The 19282-nt window shown below is 48.0% G+C and overlaps 1 long non-coding RNA gene across 1 annotated transcript; it reads right to left on the bottom strand.

Annotated features, from left to right (window-relative positions):
- Window positions 1-437: 437 nt before the first annotated feature.
- Window positions 438-10630, bottom strand: LOC121010146 (uncharacterized). Its single transcript, XR_005781021.1, has 4 exons — window positions 8079-10630; window positions 5294-5573; window positions 4876-5088; window positions 438-654 (listed from the first exon to the last, which is right to left on the bottom strand). It is a non-coding gene; the product is annotated as an uncharacterized LOC121010146 (long non-coding RNA).
- Between the last annotated feature and the right edge of the window lie 8652 nt (window positions 10631-19282).

Below are 19282 nucleotides of genomic sequence, written 5' to 3'. Positions count from 1 at the left end.
GAGGGAGTGTTTCACATTGTGTATTATACGTGTGTGCATGCGCACAACCCCGTGTCTGCATGTCTGAGAAAGGGAGCCAGGAATATTTCCTCATCACTGTCACATCCATCCTCCACCCCCTTCCCGCTCCCACAGCCCTACAGTGACAGCACCAATGATTATATTAGTGATAACTAAACTTTTGTGCAGGACCTGAAAATTTAATTTCCTTGTGGGAAGACGTAGAGAACCAAGCTTATTCAGGGCGAAGAACTCATGAACTTTCTCAGAAAGGAAGAGAGAATACCAGATACAGTCACTGGTCTTTAGATTTTCTTGAAAAATATAAAAGCACCAGCTCATTTTTGAACGGCCCCTTTGGACGCAGCTTCAGATCCTTTTTTCTCTATCCCCACCCCACATCAGAGTGGAAAGGAAGAGATGAGTGGCCCTTGAGAAACAGCTAATTCATTCCGATTTATTCCATGAGTGTGAATTTCTTTTTTCCATTATTTAAGAAAGTACAATTCCATCAATTTTTCTTTTCCTTCTCAAATTGCTTGGATGGTCAGGATCCTGGTGATATTTAATGAGTGTTCATCATGTAGCAGGCGCTGGAGTTAAGTGTTTGTGTGCTTTAACTCTTTTAACCCTCCCATTTCAAGGATTAAGAAACTGAAACACAGAGAAGATAAGTAACTTGCCTAAGGTCACACAGCTAAGAAGTGACAGCCCTGGGATTCAAACCCCAAAAGTGCAGCTGTAAAGCCCAAGATAGTTTATGGCCACATTACGGTACAGCCTGGTAAGTCTGGAATTCTCCTCTGGGTGTCTGAGTGCATCAGTTCTTTGACTAAACAACAATTATCTCCGAGACACTTAAGAAAAAAAAAAAACAAAAAAAAGTGGAAAAATAAGAAGCAACATATTATTCAACATTGGGGGATTTGCAGCCAATTCCCATGGACAGTCTGATCATCTCAGCCTCCATCACAGCTCACCCCTAGACCAGGATTGAACAGGTGATCTAAGGTGACCATCCCTGGTCTTCTTCAGAAGAAATGGAGGAGAAGCTATCAGAACGGGATGGTGTGGACACAGGGCGAGAGACAATGACAGATGCATATGCTGCCGTGCCTCTAAGGAAAGAACAAGTCTTGCTGAATTTAATGAATTTGGGGTCAAATTGTGACACAGACTTGGCAGCATGGGATTTTGAAGGTGTTCCACCCATATAATTCATCTGTTCACTCAGTGGTGCACCTGTTTATCCCCCCAACGCCCCGAACAGTCCCTTTCATGTGCAAGCAGGGTTCTGGGTGATTCACTGCTCCCAGTCATGTATGGCCCATGTGGTGACCCCAGACATATATCCCCCCAGTCATTTTCCAAGCTCTATTGCACACCACAGCAAACCAGGCCCAGTGTCGAGCACTGGGAATAGAGCAATGAACAACTCGGACGCAGTCCTCACCACATAGCTAATCTCTTGGTAACTGCAGTGAATTAGAAACAGCGGTGATCTGGGGAGCAAAGACCAGGGACCTCGTTTAGGATGAGCTGCATATTTTCCATTCCACCCCACCCCCGCGCCCCACCCTGCCACCAGATCCACTTTCCACGTATTTCCATCCTTCTTGGTGCCCGCAGTAGGCTAGCATGTAAGGACTGTTTCCACAGGATCTCTTGCCCTCTGGCTCCCAGTTAGATTCAGCCAATTGAGACACTGGCAGGAGATTGAGGGAGAAGAGAAAATGAGGTTGAGGTATTTATTTTCTCATCTCCTCCCTGCTGGGTGACTACCGGTGGGCCGCCTCCCTCTACGGAAGGCAAACCCTGCCAGGTGCCCTTTCCTACAATCCCTGCAACTATGACCCTTCTGGCCTCAAGGACTGCCCCCTCCCCTGCCTATTCCAGTCCAGCAGGGGTAAGCCTTGCAGCTCTCGCTAGCTCCAGGAGGGCATCACCTTCCTTGGCTGGATTCCTTTAATTCTGCCCACACCTTCGGGAAAGTCCCCTCCGTTAGCTTGGAGTGAAGGTAACACTGTTTCCTATAGGGAGGTCAAGTAAAGTTTCCCAAGAAGGGACGCTGAGGCTGATCTAGACCATCTTAAGCAAGAATGTCAGACAATAATGCACGAGATGCCCAGCAGAGCATTACTCCCAAAAGGAACTACCAGCTTGGTCCTGCTAAAGTAATTCTAGCCTTAGCTTCACTGATTCAGAATTTCAAAGGGTACAAATTAAATTAACTGTAAGTTAAATTGGGGGGATTTACCAAAGAAATATCCTAACATGAATGTGATTAGCTCCCTATACACGAGCATTTGGGGGTGCCTGCCCAACTTCCACAGCCACTTCTCTGAGGACAGGTTTGAACTGAAGAGTCTGCCCTTTGCAACAGCCGATCAGAGCACAGGCAGGCAGACACCTGGCCCAAACTAGACCAGTTTGTAGTTCAGCCAGAAATGAGACATGACAAAAATATCATTTCATCCTTGTGGGCACTGGAAAAACGTGGGTTAGATGACAGCACATTGAGGGCGGTCGGGAGCCATCTGAACAACCAATATGCTAGAAGCCTGATTCATTATGCCAGTGAGTGTCCTCCCAGAACACAGCCTCTGTCTTCAGCTCTGTCCTATTCAGGTGGCAACTCATCAGAGTTGGGCCTTGGACCTAGCATATGGCACAAGCTCCCAGGCCATGCCTCCTGTCTTCCTACACAGGGACCAGTCAGAAGCCAGTCTGTGACTTGCTTTTCCCGCTGCAAGTAACAGCAAGGCACTCAAACTAACTAAGGAACAAAAGGGAGGGTATATTCAAGGCGTATGGGGTGTGTCCAGGAACCCAGGGAGGAGGAGCTCACCTGGGTTCTTTCTCAGACTGGCTACAGCACTGAGCATAAGCTAACAAGCTACGCAATTCTGTAGTCAGATTTTTAAATTCTCCAACTGCACCGATTGTAGCTGGGAAGGAATGCAGCTTGATGCTGGCACAGGTGGAAGGAACACTTAGGATTTTGACCGTCGGCTCAGGATGAGTCAACAGTATGATGTGACTGCCAAAATAGCAGTGTAATCTTGGGCTGCATTAATAAAAGAGGACGGAATGGTGCTTCCTTCAATTTAGGGCATCATGTATTCAAGGCACAGTGCACACAGAAGAGTGCCCAGGGAGAACTCTAATCATGCTCTGTGGGGAACAGTGGGATACCTGGGATATTGCTGTCTAGCTTTTGGGGGGATTGATGAGAATTACCGGGATGTAGGCTCACCAGTCTGGAGTCTGGAATTAGACCACCTAATCTAAAACCCCAATTCAGCCACTTCCTAGCCATTTCTTATATGCCAGGAGCATCCTAAACACTTCACATGACATATCTTATTTTTTTTTTAATTTTTTTTTTCAACGTTTATTTATTTTTGGGACAGAGAGAGACAGAGCATGAACGGGGGAGGGGCAGAGAGAGGGAGACACAGAATCGGAAACAGGCTCCAGGCTCTGAGCCATCAGCCCAGAGCCTGACGCGGGGCTCGAACTCCCGGACCGCGAGATTGTGACCTGGCTGAAGTCGGACGCCCAACCAACTGCGCCACCCAGGCGCCCCCTTTTTTTTTTTTTTTTAATTTTTTTTTTCAACGTTTATTTATTTTTGGGACAGAGAGAGACAGAGCATGAACGGGGGAGGGGCCATGACATATCTTATTTAATCCTCACCACAACTCTCTGAAGGAGTACCATTTTTATCCTTATTTGACAGATGAGAAAATTTAGGCACAGAGAGGCTAATTAGCTTGTCTAAGGTCACACAGCTAACAGGTTGAAGAGCTAGACTCTAACGGCAAGGAGAGTATACTTTCTTTGCTCTGCCCCTAACTGGCCATATGTCCTTGAGTCTTGTCACCTCTCTTAACTATGTCTCAGTTTGCCCAACTGGAATGTGGGGTGAAGAACCCCTGTCCCACACCAACTAGGAAGTATATGTTGTGGCTGAAGTGATATTGTTGACAGGAAAATATTAGAGAATGGTTAATATGATATGCCAAAGGATGTATTGCCTTAGCTTATGGAGGCTTACAGAGAAGAACCCTTTCCCTGCACTGCCACATACAGGGATTTCATCCTGGCTGTCTTTCATTTGCATAGTATAAACCCTTGGATCTCAGATGATCCAATCAGTTTTTTTTTTTTTTTTTGAAAGAGAGAGAGAGAGCAAGTGGGGTGGGAGAAGCAGAGGGAGAGAGAGGGGCAGGGAGAGAGAGAGAGAGAGAGAGAGAACCTCAAGCAGGTTCCACCACGCTCAGTGTAGGGTCCGATGTGGGGCTCGATCCCGCAACTTTGGGATCATGCCCTGAGCCGACATCAAGAGTCAGACACTCAACCGACCGAGCCACCCAGGTGCTCCAATCCGATCAGCTTTTATAGCCACTTATTAACCCCCAAACAGCCAATAGGAGTTGACACACTTTGGAGCAAAATTTACCCCACCTCAGGACATTATCTTCCTGATGTATAGTGACAGTGCACTAATTCAGGCAGAAGTAATAACATCAAAAGCCATTTATTGGGCATTGTTCTCATTATCTAACCTGCATAAGAAACCACCCCCAAACATAGGGGCTTAAAAGAAAAACATTTATTTTGCTCACAAATCTGCAACGGGGCAGGGCTTGGTTGGGACAGTTCGTCTCTGCTCTACTCGGCATCAGCTGCACTGGGCTCAGAGGTGGGGCCCTTCACCTCACTCACTCTGGCTGGTGCCCAGGGAGAGAAGACTCACACAGCGGGAAGCTGGAAGAGCTGGGGCTCCCGGGTATCACTCTGTCTCTGTGAGGGTCTCCCTACTACATGCCCTCTCCAACACAATGGCGGCCGGTTAACCAGCCCACTTACCTGTTGACACAAGGCTCCCCGGGGCACATGTCTCAAGATTGAGTGAAAGAGGCAGGCGGACACTTTCATGATCTAGTCTCAGAAGTCACATAGTATTACTTCCATTGTACTCTGTTGGCCAAGGCATTTACCACGACGCATCCTGGTCCAAAAGGAGGGGCTCTAAACCTAACGGTCAGTGAAGCAGTGTCGCCATCACACGGGTAAAAGAGCCTGTGGGATGGTGTCGATATTGAGATGGACAGCTTTGGGCAATACACGTGCCACAGGCACTTGCTATGTTCTCAGCATGGAGATAAGTGCTTCATAACCATTATGTATTGCCATTATACCCACCCCCAAATCCTGTTCTAGTAGGCACTATTATTTCGTCTTACGGGAGATAGAAGACCGAGATACAGAAAGGTGAGCAACTTACCCCAGTCACACACCAGCCTGTGGAGGAGCTGGGGATGAGCCCCAGGTGTTTTGACTATGAGGCCAGGGAAACACATGAGGTTCATGAAGGTCCCGCTTCCACGAAGGAACACACTTGGTGGCGGCCATGTGGCACAATGACTAGCTGTGGGAGGGCTTGACATCAGCCTGCTAGGGCTCCCTTCCAGGCCCCTCCGCTCACAAACTGCACAACCTAGCTTCTTCACCTCTCCAAGCTTCGCTGTCTTCACCAGCAAAACGGGAATAACCACAGCGCCCACCTGTGAGGACGAATCGAGACAACACAGGTCAAAGGCCCCACACGTTGTCTGGAATCTAGTGAGGACTCTATAAATGTCAGCTGTTATTATTTTAAAAGTGGCTCAGGAAAGACGTCTTAAAAGGACAAATCTATTGCTATTAGCAAAAACATGTGTCACACATCCTCAAGCCCGGCAAACATATTTAGTTCATTGGCGTCATTATTCTTGTCTATCCCTGTGTAGACAGGACGCTGCAGTGTGCTGGCCGGGAAAGACACTCCACCCCCTCCCTCCCTCCCCTCTGATCAACAAGGCAGGTGGTGCAGCCTGTAAGAGTTCCTAGCGTGTCCTTTCCGGGAGGGGTACCTGGGCTGACTCAGCTGGGAGGGTGTCCAGTGACTCATTAAGTGTCAAAAGCTGATTAAATGTCCTCAGGCCTCAGGAAGGGAGCTAACACCCAGGAGACCCTAGATTCTCTCCTCACCCCAGGCTCCCAGTAGCTCTCAGATAGGAGAACAGGGGCGGGATGATGACCTGGGTCTCCATATCAGCAGGGAAGTTAGTCATTCTACACACACACCTCTCCAGCTTTAATAAGAGGAGTTTCACCTCTCTTCTGCATATTCAAACTCATGGCTCAGCACCCCTCCCTCATCCGTTCCCATGGCTTCAATTACCATCCAGAGCTAATGAGTCCCAAATTCACATCTCCAAACCAGACTTTCAGATGTCTTTCCAGAGCTGGATACCCGCCTCCACTCAGATGTCCCACCTGCCCCCCACCTTGGACTTGTCTCCTTCCCCTCACCTGGACCAGGCTCTCCTCCAGGATGCTTGGTGACGATTTCCATGGCCCACCCAGGTGGGCCTGACACTCCCCTGCCCTGCCCCCACAGGTGGTCCATCACAAATCCTATTGTTTCTACCTCCTGAGTCTCTCCTTCTGCCAGATTCTCTTAGAGGGTCACCCAACCACTTGCAAACCCATCTCCACTCTTCTCCAACTCTTTCCCCTTGCTGCTGTAAGAATCTGTAAAATGCAAACACGGGCACTGTCACCCTGCCTTAGCCTCTGCTGTGACTCCTCCTCGTCTTCAGATAAAGTCCTTAACATGGTTCCCAGGCCTGTGTGATCTAGGCACTGCCCATGTGTTATGATCTGAATCGTGTCCCCCAAATTCACATGTTGAAGCCCCAACCTCCAGTACCTTAGAATGGGACTGTATTTGGAGACAGAGCCTTTAAAGAGGTGATTAAGTCAAAATGGCATCATTATAGTAGACTCGAATCCAACGTGACTAGTGTCCTTATAAGTTGCCTCCCGGGGCTCCTGGGTGGCTCAGTCAGTTGAGTGTCCAACTCTTGGTTTCGCCTTAGGTCATGACCTCACAGTTAGTGAGTTCGAGCCTCACATCACGCTCTGCACTGAAAGTGTGGAGCCTGCTTGGAATTCTCTTTCTCCCTCTCTCTCTGCCCCTCCTCCATTCTCTCTCTCAATAAATGAAAACTTAAAAAAAAAAAAAAAAAAGATGCCTCCCTGTGTATGCGTCCCAGTTTGGTCCTTTGTCACCCTAGCTGTCTAATGCACCATCGCTCACCTCTACCTCACCACCCCCCCACCCCATACAGCTGCAGCTGTACACATTCCTGCTCTCTGCTCCGGGCTTGGCCCTGCTCTTTCTTAAGGATCTAATGGTCTTCCCAAGCCTCTTTATCCAGTCACCTCCTTCCAGTTCTGGCATTATTTCCTCCAGGAAGCCATCCCTGACCTCCATGTTTAAGTATCTCCCAAAACAACCCTCAAGTTCCTCCCTCATAGCCCCATATTACAACCACCGATTTATTTATCTGTGTGTGTCACTAGACTGTTAGCAGCATGGGCACAGGGACCACGACATCTAGGACAGCATCTGATCCCTAGAAGGTGCTCTATAAATCCTTTTCAATGACTGGCACTTCATGAGTGGATGAAAAGTCACAAAAAACTCAAAATAATTTAAAAATACAAAACTACTTTTAGCATTCAAAAAAAAAAGTTCATAAATATCCTAGTAAAGATCCCAACACAGCTCCTTTTGGACTACCTAAGTTTCCAAGCAAAAGAGAGCCATTGTCTCATAAATCTGATTCTTGGGCCTCCAGACAGTCTGTAAAAGAAGGGGGTGTCTGTGGACCTTAAACTGAAGGTGCTGATGAAGATTTGGTTCAGCTCCTGAACCCATGTTTAACATGTAACATGATGAGCTTATATCTCACTTCAGGTTTATGGCCTCATGACGGGGAAAGCCCGTCCCAGAATTCCTGGCCATCTCCATAACGGCCAGCAAGATGGAGCACCTGGGTGGCTTGGTCGGTTAAATGTCTGACTCTTGGTTTGGGCTCAGGTCATGATCTCGCGGTTTGTGAGATCGAGCCCTGCATCAGGCTCTGCACTGACAGCACAGAGCCTGCTTAGTATTCTCTCTCTGTCTTTCTGCTCCTCTCCTGCCCTCTCTTTCTCCCTATTAATAAATACATACATACCCTCTGTCTCTTCAGGGCAGCCTGTGGCAGCAGAACACACATCCATACTGGTCTTGACCACCCGGGTCAGTGCTGTTCCCAACCCACCAGTCAAGGGTGGGCCTGGGGTCCCCGGCTCTGCGTGAACTGGCCCTGTATGGAGCAGAGAATAATTTCACCCTTAAGTCCCTCCTTGGCTCTGAGAGTCCCCTGCCAGGTGTTGGACTTACCTGCATTTTACCCATATAGGGTGAATCTGGGTTTTCTGAATAATGACCTGCTTGTTTAGAAAAACAAAAACAAAAACAACCTGATTCTAGCTCCACCTGGAACTAGAATGAAGGTCCGTATGCAGACAGATTCAACTCCACCAGCCCTCCCCTCCTCCCTTCCCTGATTTGTTAAGTCACTGTCACCATCACCTAATTTACTACGTATTCATTGTATTTGCTCACCCTACCCCACCGCACCGCTATCAGCAATAGAATAAGGGCACTGTGAGGGCGAGCATTTTGTCTGTTTTCTTCCCTGCTGTTCCTCTCATGCCTTGAACACAGCCTGGCACAGAATAGAACACAGCTTGCTCAGGGTGTTTGTGCTGAGCGAAGAGATGAAAAACTGAATGAAGGAATGAATGTACACACTCCCTTCTGTCCTCCCCCAACTCTCACTGCCACCTTGGAAATTCCCTTAAATTCGCAGGGGGAATCCCCTCTGGTGCCCCTCATACCTTACATTCCTCTAAATGAGATTTCAGTATGTGCATTAAAATCATTCCCTGGTCCATCTGTGAATATTGCCCCAGTTCTACAAATGTCCTTCCAGGGTCAAGGGGGGTTCTGTTCACACGTGAAATGAGACAGGATTCCATTGATCCTAAAACCCACATGAACAGATCCACCAGTGACCTGGGTTTCCTGCCCTCTCTGGGCAGAGCTCCCAGGGGACAAAAATGTGAGGCCAAGACCCTGACTGTGGAGGTACAGTGGACACTTGGGGTCCATCAGCACCTGCTGCCTCAGGACAGACTTGGGAGGTGGGGGCAGCAGAGAGGGCACTGGACCAGGAGTCAGGATCTGGCCTCTGGGCTGGCTGACCAACCTCAAGTCATGGCAAGCAGGTCAGATTTACTGAGCCCAAAGACCTGTCTTGGGCCATTGTGAGAAGCAAAAGAAGCATGGCGAGGGGGTATGGGGGGGGGGGTGCAGCAAAGCCATGGTGAATGGCTCAGCCTGGGATTGAAACCCCCATCCACCACTCAATGCTACGTGACCTCCAGCAGGCTTCCAAACCAACTCCAGACCTCATTGTCATCTCAGGATCCAGCATGTGGTTAACAAGCCATTATTATGAAATGTAAAAGAATGCAAGAGAGTAACCTGATCCCAGGAAGGAGGGAGGAAAAATGTAGGTGCTCTGCAAATGTACAGCCTCACTGCAGTTATCTGAGAATCTGAAAATTGTCCTGTTCCCACTATTCTCTCCCTCCTGGCCCCCACAAATTTTGGGGGTGGGGGGAGGAGCACTGGTATTGCTGCTTTGGGCATGGGTGGCTGCTGGGCCTAGAATCTTCCCAGAAGCTGCAAATACTAAAGCCTTCCCTTAGTTGCTGACTGATTTGAGACCCATATGTGATCTCCACCCTGAAAAGGCTCTGGAGTCAGACAGATGGCAGTTCAAATCCCAGCTCTACCGCTTAGCTGTGTGACCTCAGCCAAATTAATCACCCTCTCTGTACCTCATTTTCCTCCTCTGTAAAATGCAAATAATGATAGGTAGCACCTACCTCATACGGTGATGCATTACCAACACGTCCGTGTCACCAAAACAAATCCCATGCTTCTCTGCCGTGGCTCCTGGTGATTCCTTCCAGCCTCTAATGCTTTCTTCCCTTCTCATCTCTGCCTGTTGAGACCCAAACTAATCCAGAAGGCCATGTTCAAATGACTCCTCCACCATAATGTTTTCCCAGGTCTCTCTGTCATGTGCCCTCGCCTTCCTTTCAACCTTGCTGACACGCTTACATACACCCTTCTATGAAGTCGCCTTGGAATCACATGAATGAAGGACACATTTTATTCCTGGCCTCCTTCTCAACAGATCCTCAGTTTCCTCACCCGTAAAAAGGACATGCTGAAACACCTATCTTATAAGTTTGTGGTAAGAATTAAAGGGGATAATGCGTACAAAACATGGGGCACAGAGCATATCACATCATATATGCCAGGAAATGTTACTATAATTGTAACGATTGTTAGTACTAAGTAGACGTGAGTCTGAAAGGCTGCCATTTGGAATTCATTCCTCTGGGTCTCTCTCCAGTTCAGTTTCTTCTCTACTGTGATCTTGGGTCAGTAGTGGTGGCCCCAGGGAGGAACAATTGGCTCTGAGCTCTCCCTAAAGACTTAGCTATTCTTTTGACAACAGAACTTTTGGTGCCTGAGGCAAAAGGAGAGAAGAGAAGGGGCAGGGAGAAGCTGGAAGGAGCATCTTCCAAGTAAAAGGGGGCATAATATGGAAGGTGGCCCCCATGCGTTGAGGGCTCCGCATGCGACCCTTTTCCACAAGTTCTCTCTTTGGACCTCATGACAAACCTTCAGTGCCCCCCCCCCCCAGCTATTTTCTAGTTGACAACTCTGACCTCAAAGCAGTAAAGTGATGAACCCAAGGTCACACAACCAGTGGCAACACAGCTCAGATACAAACCCAGGTCTCTCTTACCCCGAGGCTCATGGAGAGGAGAGAGGTCAGAAGAAAGAAGGGAGAGAACTTTTATCCACGGACAGCACACACCTCCATGATAGGGCAGAAAAAACAATCTGTGAAAATGCATGGTTTTATTTATGGAAAATTAATTCAGCATACAACTTCATCATAATACCATTTCTCGAAACATTAACTCCCATCAATGTTGTAAAAGTCTGGGAAGCTACAGAATGTCTTTTTTTTTTTAACCTGCTATTATCTATAAACATCCTTGATGGCCAAGATGGCCAAGATTTCCCCTCCTCCCCTCTTAATCTGATGATTTTCAATCTAGAAAGGTCAGGGATGGCCCCATGTGTTACTGGGGCTTGAGAAAGGTTCCCATCAGCCTATAAACTCAGGGTAAGGCAATGCTCACTTTAATTGCTCTGTGAATTAGAGCCTCCTTTTGATTTAAATCCACAGCCACAAATGGATTATTTTCCCCAGTCCTAGAAACAACGGTGAAGCATTTCTTTTGTTTCTCTTGTCCGATATCGCCCTCTAGTGGTCGCAACTCTACTTGAAAATAGAGTGTAAACCCACCAAAGAGATGTGTGCCACTCAGACCCTTTCACAGCCTCCCCTATCTATTCATCCATCCAGTCAGCCATACCTCTGGCCATCATTGCTTGAGAGCCTACTGTGTGCCAAGCACAAGCAGCGAGGATTCTGGGATGCCCTAAGAGCTTAACAATTTGCTTACTAATGTGGAACTTGAGGGAGGGTCTAGGGAAAATGGCCTAGATCCTAGGCCTCGAGAACTGGGTTGGAATCCTAGCTCTTCCAACCCAAGTGATCCTTGGGATGGAGGTCAGTTCCCCGCCAGACTTGTTTCATCACCACAGAGCTGGTAACCAACTTGTCCATCTTCAAAATAGACAATATTAGATGCATCCTATCTTTATTTAATCTTACCTTTGTTTTTCACAACCAGATCGCCCCACTAGTCTTGGAGCACACCTAGTTTTTGTGATGGAGGAAAGGCAGGGGAGCTAGTGGGTAAGCTCAGATCATGGTTTCAGAAGCCCTGGGTTCGAATCCCTGTTCTGCCAGTTACCATGGACAAACTACACAGCCTCTCTCAGTCTATTCTTTCTTGCCTATAAAATGGGCACAATCAGAGAATCCAAGATAATTCAGGTTCTCGGACTTCGGTGTAAGCAAAATCCCCTGGGGATCTTGTTAACAGGACAGCCCCTTCTCAAACTTACTCGTCCAAAATCTCTGAAAACGGTCCCAGGTATCTGATCAGTAACCAAGGCGGCCAGGTGATTTGGATGTCCAACAGCCTTTGACGGCAAGGGGGACACAGCAGCCCCCTGGCCCCCAAGCTTGGCCAGACATTAGAATCTTTGAAAATTCTGATTCCCACCCCACTAGATTCTGACAGAACTGGTCCCAGGGAGTCTGGCATTGGGATTTTCAAGAATTCCTGCAGTGATACTCACGTGCAGCCAGGGTTGACAACCGCTGCCGTAGACCAGTGCTTAATGCGCAGTAATACTTCCTAAAAGTTAAAAGAAGCCCTCCCAACACATCCACATCATGACTCAAACACCTTCACTCAACAATAATACATAATAGCTTCTGTCAGGTGCCAGGAGTTGGCAACAGAATGGCCATCAAACCAAAACAAAAAGATAAGAATCTCTACCCTCAGGGAGCTCACGATAATGTAGCAGGGCCAATTTGCCCTTTTGTACTGGCCCCCCCCCAAATTATAAATCCAGCCCCCAAAAGCAGGCACGGCATATCATGTAGTTCCTTGTGGGTCACAGTAAGAGCTTTCTCTTTGAGATGGAAAGTCATCACATGCCCTGCCATTATCTGTCTTAGAAAAAAAAAAGAGATTTTGAGATGCCCTTGCACCTTCCAGAAAAGTGACTATCTCATGGTAAGATTTCAGTCAGAGACTGGGTGTGGGGCAGGTGCATATTTGGGGCAGTGAGACCTACCCTGACTTACTGCATCCCATGTGTCTGTCTATTCCCCTCTGAGTAAGGCTGTCGGAGCAGGAGACAGACGACTGTAGCCTGGAGCTTCCCTCCTGCGCCCCCTCCACCCACTGGCCTGCAGCCTGCAGCCTCCTTCTCGGCTGACTCAGAGGGCCAGCTGTTTCCAGCTGTACAGACACATGGGAATACTTATTCTTAATCAGGATTTGAGCCTTGCACCTGCTCCCCTTGGCTGGGGCTGAGCCTACTTCAGAGGCCAGGGATACAGAGGGTGCAGGGAAACCCTTTTTTATCACTGTAGCCACACCAACCCCTAGCTGCTCATTAGCACCTATGAACGAGGCCAGAAAACCCTGCGAAATCTGGTTAAATCACTGAGAGTGTGGGAGGAGGGAGGATAGAGAGGCCTCTCCTGGTCCTCCAACTTAAAATAACTGCCTCCATCACCCTCTCTTCTCCCTGCATTATCTTTATTCATAGCACCCATCGCAAGCTGACACTTTACTCTGTGTTTGTTTACTTCTCGTAGTCGGCCTCCCCCACTGGAATGTAAATGCTCTATCTTCAGCACCAAGCAGTGTGTGACACCTAGAGAGATGTTTAATTAATATTATGTGTTGAATGAGTGAGTGAATGAATGAATGAATGAATGACACCGGTCTCCTCGAGTTTCCAGGAGCTGCCTACTCCTCACATTTACTGCTTTCCTGCCCAGCCCTGGAAGCTTTGGATTGCTCACCCCTCCTCTCCCTGCCCTGCTGGCTTAGCTCCCACTCCAGGGCTTGGGGGCTTCCATGCCGGCTCCTGGGGACTGAACTCAGGCTGCACTGGGCAGCAGAATTTGCCTGGACAGCCTCCCAGACCTGTCCACAGAGTCACGGCCCTAAGAGGCCAAGGTCACCTGGGGGACACCCAGCATCTCTCCTGTGCAACCACATGGCAAGCCTAAGGGTGAGGGTTATTCTTTCCTTCCTTCATGTGGCTTCCAAGAATTCAGCCACCAGGGTGATTTTATTCAGGTCACCTTCCCCAGGTTTAGACACCAACACCCCCCCCCCTTTTTTTGCTTAGCCTGGTAGACATAACCCCCCAGCCTTCATGATCTCTGATCCCCCACCCCTCTATCCCCATCTTAAATTTCCTAACCAAGCCCATTCCTTTCCATATTTCTCTGTGGCCGCCATCCCCCAGCCCCGCAAACCTACTCAACCATCTCTGGCACGCAGCCTGTCCTGCTTGTTATTCATATTCTTGAGAATAATGGATAATAAATAAGACCTTGCTTGCAAAGAGCTTTCACACCACCAACCCAGAGCCTCACACGAACCCTATGAGGTAAATGGTGACTCGCAGAGCTTAAGTGACTTGTCGATGATCAGCAGCTAGTTAGTGGCCGAGCCAAGTCGGGAACCTATTTTAAGTGCCATTATTTATGTCTTATCAGGAGATTATCATTGTAGAAAGGAAACGAGTGGAAATGACAGTCCAGGTTTTAATGTATGACTTTATTATATTTCAAGGGCAAGATTTATTCCCACTCCTTAGTATTGTAATTAAAGTAAATGGAATAAGATTTGGTTTTATATTTGCCTTTCAAACAACCTTTCAGAGACACCTGCATTGCTCTGCAAAAGGAAAGCCATCTGTTCACATATTCACTGTGTTAAACAACTACTCATTCACTCAGTCAACAATTCTGTATTTTATTTTCCCTGTGTGCCGGACCCCGGGCTTGACACAAGACAAGCACTGGTGAGCAGAGCAGGCCTGGCCTTGCCCTCATGCACTTTGAGTCTAGTGAAGTCAGGTATTACACCAAGGCTCATGCCAAGAATGGAGGGTCAGAAATAGGGTAAGGGCCATGAAGGAGGCACAGGAGCTCTGGCAACTTCTAGCAAAGAAATTGAATCAGCCCAGGAGCTCAGGGAGGGCTTCCCAAGGGAGTGACCATTGGCCCGGGAGGAGAAAGATGAGAATTTAACACAGGGAAGAGGGAAGAGAAGGAATTTGTGGAAGAGGGAACAGCATGAGCAATGCCCTGTTGCTGGAGAGAGAACAGCACTCTCAGGAAACTATGAGGAGTTGGAGAAGTGACCTGGTATGAGACAAGGTGGGGGGCCTGGACTACTCAGGCCTTGTGGGTCCAGGAAGTGGTCTTGGTCTCTTCCCAGAGAGCACAACAAACTGCTCAAAGCAGAGATTGATATAATCAGATTAGGTCTAATTCTGCCACCCTGGGGTGGCACAGGGAGAAGAATGTCTGAAACTGCAAAGAACTTTCCATCACTTTCTTTAGCATTAATGAAGCCCCATTCAAAATTAGGACATTGATTTTCTCAGAAATATAGGTGCCACTCTGAAGCTGACAATATTAATAAAACCAATAATTATAATAATTATAATAATAAGTACCTACTAGGCATTTGATGTTTTGTATATATGATTTCATGTAATCCATGCTTCACCATAATTTATAAGACAGGCATTATCTTTGCCCATCTACAGATGAAGAAAGTGAAGTTCAGAGGGGGTTAGCAACCTACCCAAGGTCACACAGCTACTGGCAGATCCAGAGTCCAAACTTAGAAGACTGTCTAAATAAATGGTGGCTCTGTCATCTCTATGCTCCATAATCTTGGGATCCTTACCCAGAAATTGAAGGGCAGCCACCATGATAGGTCTAAAGAGTTTGTCATCACTAGGGTATCAGGGTCAATAAAGGGCTATGCTTTGCCAAAGCCAATGGCCAAATCTCTCCTTATCTTATTTGACCTTCAGCAGCAATGACCTGATGATCACCTCTCCTTCTTGAAACATGTTCTTCTTTTTTCAGTTTTAATTTTTTGAGACAGAGAGAAAGAGAGAGTATGCACACGTGTGTGTGCACAGGGTAAGGACAGAGGACAAGGGAGAGAGAGAGAATCCCAAGCAGGCTCCACACCCATCACAGAATCCAGCTGAATCTCAGGACCAACTGGGAGACCATGACCTAAGCCGAAATCAAGAGTTGTACACTTAACCCAACTGAAACACCCAAGCACCCCTAAACATGTTTTTCTTTAACCCTCACCTGGTTGTCCTCCTACCCACTGCTTTTTACTGCTCAGTCTCCTCTGCTAGCTACCCCCCCCACACACACACACACAGAGCTCACCCTTTAATTGCTAGACTCTCTAAAGCTCCGCCCTTGGCCATTTTCTTATTTATAGTCCTTTACTTGACGATCTCATCGAGCCCAGGACTTTAAACTGCATCTATACACTGATGACAACCAAATGTACACCTCTTCTCCCTACCTCTCCCCTGATGGTGTTTCCATTCAGTTGTTGAATTGACCCTCCAGGTTAGTTTTCGATCTTCACCCCCAAACCCTGCCCTGCCCTTGAGGTCCCCATCTTAGCAAATGACACTTTCTTGCGCTTTGTTGCTCAGATCAAAAATCTAGGTCTTGTCTTTTGATTAATATCTTTTTCACGTTTCACATCCAACCATCAACACGGCTTCAATATACACCTTGAATCCAAGCATCCCGTACCACTTCTCCAACACCACCTTAGTCTGAGCTATCATTTTTTCCCACCTGGATTATTGTGTCTACCTCCTCATTGGTCCTGCTGCTTCTGCCTTCGCTCCCCCACAGCAGTCAGGGTGCAGGTGTTTAATTTGCACACATGGAGTCTGACCTGGATTCAAATGTCAGCTCAGCCCTGGGGCAGGACACTTAAACTCAGTTTCCCATCTTTCAACCAAGGCTTAGGTCATAGCATTGTTTGAGTAGTCAGTGAGATGCTTAGCCTGGTTCCTGGTTCATAATGAGTGCTCAATAAATGGGAGTTCTTGTTACAGGCTCCTTGGATTTCCTCAAAGTTGGCCCCCAAAGTTGATGCTGCTGCTGCTGCTCAGTAAACCGGGTAACTTCTAATTCATCATGTGCCAGCTTCTTGGGGCTTCCCCAGGCTGTGATGGGCACTGGGCACCTCTCCAGGCTCCACCACTTGGTGTGTGTTAACTATCAGGGATGTACACCAAGGCCTACGGGCAGAGTTTCAAAATGCAAAGTGACATGGGGTTTGGACAGCAGTTTTCTTCACTCCCAGTGAAACCACTCCCCGAAACACCTATCCTCTAAGACCCAGAGGGAAGCCCTGACATTTGCATCCTCCAACTCTGAGGCAAGATTTTGTTGTCACATCCTGGAAGAACCAAAGTCTTGGCCAAGAGAGGAGGTGGGTGTGGCGGGAAAAGAGCCATTGTGGGTGATGTTTGTGTCCTCCTATGGGATTTCCAAACTATGAAGACAAAAATTCTCATCCTTTTGAAAGCACCGGACCCAAACCTCACAGGCTGGGGCACTCTTGCCCTCTGGGGCCCATCTTTACCTTCTCTCATCTTGTCTCCCTCCTTCCTGGAAGGCGGGGCTCAGGCTGCAGGGTTTGAGGGCCAGCTCTGCTGCTCACTGGCCCGGGACAACCATGAAATCTTGAACCTCAGCTTCTCCACGTACAAAATGGAAAATAAAAGTAGGAGCTGTGGCCATTGCAAAAATAAGAACCATTGTATCTGAAAACAGAGAGGCAGCATAGGATGGCAGTAAAGAGGATGGTCTCTAGGGTTGGAGTCCAGCTCTTCTGTGCACTGGCTGGCCCTCGCACAAGTTGCCTAATCTCTGTTTCATTTGTAAGATGGGGATGACAACTGTTCCTCCCCCAATGGCACGCTGGGGAACCAAAGGCGTTGAACAGTCTACAATTAGAAAGTGCCCACACTTGCTATTATTTCCACCCACTTCCTATGGCCTTCCCGGGACTGACTGTGCATGGAGCCTGGGTCCCAAGGGAGGGTGTCCCAAGGTCAGATGGACGACAACCCTCTTACACGCTCCCTTACAAGGAGGACTCACTGCAATTTTCTTGTTTCCCAGAAAGCTTTGCAATTGGCAGTGAACTAACCCCCCAAAAAGAAGCTCATGGGACCTCCATGGGACAAGTCTTCCCACAGAGCTGTATGGGAATATCCATAGGCAGGCACTGTCTGTATCATCTACTCCTAACCCTCACCATTAGCATGCAAAGTGAACTGGTTCCAAACAGTGCCTGACCTCCCATCTCTGATGCATTCTCCACACGACAACCAGAATAGGCTTGCTAACATGCAGTGTTCAGCAATGCCTTGACCTACCCCTGCTCCACAACCTGCCATGGCTCCCGAGGACCCCAGGAGAGAGTCCAAGCCCCTTACCTGGTCTTGAGGTTCTCACACAATCTGCCTCCAGCCTGTCTCTGCTGTTCTCTTTCCATACAACGTGCCTTCCCCCTCCTCCTCCCCTCCACACACCATTGCCACCCTTAATAACCCCAAAGGGAAATTTCATACCTTTGTGCTTTTCCTCACTTGGTTTGCTCATTCTGGGATGCCTTCTAACCTTTGGCAAGTGCCTACTGATGTCTCAGGACCCAGTTTATATGCCAGGTCTTCTGGGAAGCCTGTCCTGACTTAGTAAGTTAACACCTTACTTGCACTTCATACAAACCTTTGTCAAAGCCACTGGTGTGCTGGTAAATACTTAACGACAGCTCTCTGGGGAGGCAGGGTGGGAGGGGAGCCATGATTTGTAGTGCTTGCCAACTTCCATGGTGTAAATGCTCTCTCTCACCTGTTTTTGAATTTCAAGCTACCATGATTTAATACTCAGCTTGCGAATCTCCTAAAAATTTAACAACTGGCCCTGGTGAGCAAGTATAAGCTCCGGCACACCACATTACGTGACTTTTTTTCCATGCTCCTTAGTGGATTCCTCATTCCGTTCAGATAACGTCCAAACTCATGGACATTAACAGAGCTCATGGCCCTGAGATAATCAGGGCTGGTTGGGCTGAGGACATGAAAGCAAACCAGCAAGCATAGAGACCCTGAGGCAGGAGTGGGCTTGCGGTGTTTAAGGCCAACGTAGCTAGAGCAGAATGGTGAGGATTTGGCTTTTACTCCGAGCCCATGAGAAGCCACTGGAGGGTCTGAGCAGAGCAGGGACACAATCTGACGTGTTTTAAGAGGATCACTGTTGGCAGCACCAATCAGGAGCCAGATGGCCACCCCAGCCCTGCCACTGACTAGATGGGTGACTTCAGTTAAGTACTGTCTTCCTGGGGCTGTTGTAAGAATCCAGGTGAGTTGAAATCTGTAAAGCACTCAGACTTGTGCCTGGCACCTAGGGAGCACCATTTAAGTATTTGCTTAAAAAAATAAAAACGATCTACAAACAAGCTAATCCCACCAAAGGATCATGCTGTGGAGTCAAGGATGGAAACAGGGAGACCAGGTAGGAGTTGAGATGCAGGTAGGAGATGCTGGCGACTTTGACCAGGGTCAGCAGAGGGGTGGAGCAGGTGAAGGCGGGACAACCCGCCAACAGTATTTCACGGCTGTTTGAGAGAGAACGGAGTCAACGATGATGCCAAGTTTTTTGGCTTCAGCAAAGGGAAAGCTGAGTTGCATTCATGGAGATGGGCTGGTCATCATGGGAAG

This window comes from Herpailurus yagouaroundi, unplaced genomic scaffold (genome assembly GCF_014898765.1).
Source record: "Herpailurus yagouaroundi ecotype Mexico unplaced genomic scaffold, PumYag 29, whole genome shotgun sequence".
NCBI classification, from domain to species: Eukaryota; Metazoa; Chordata; class Mammalia; order Carnivora; family Felidae; genus Herpailurus; species Herpailurus yagouaroundi.
Note: the sequence above shows the minus strand (reverse complement) of the source record. Positions and strands in the feature narration are given on the sequence as shown.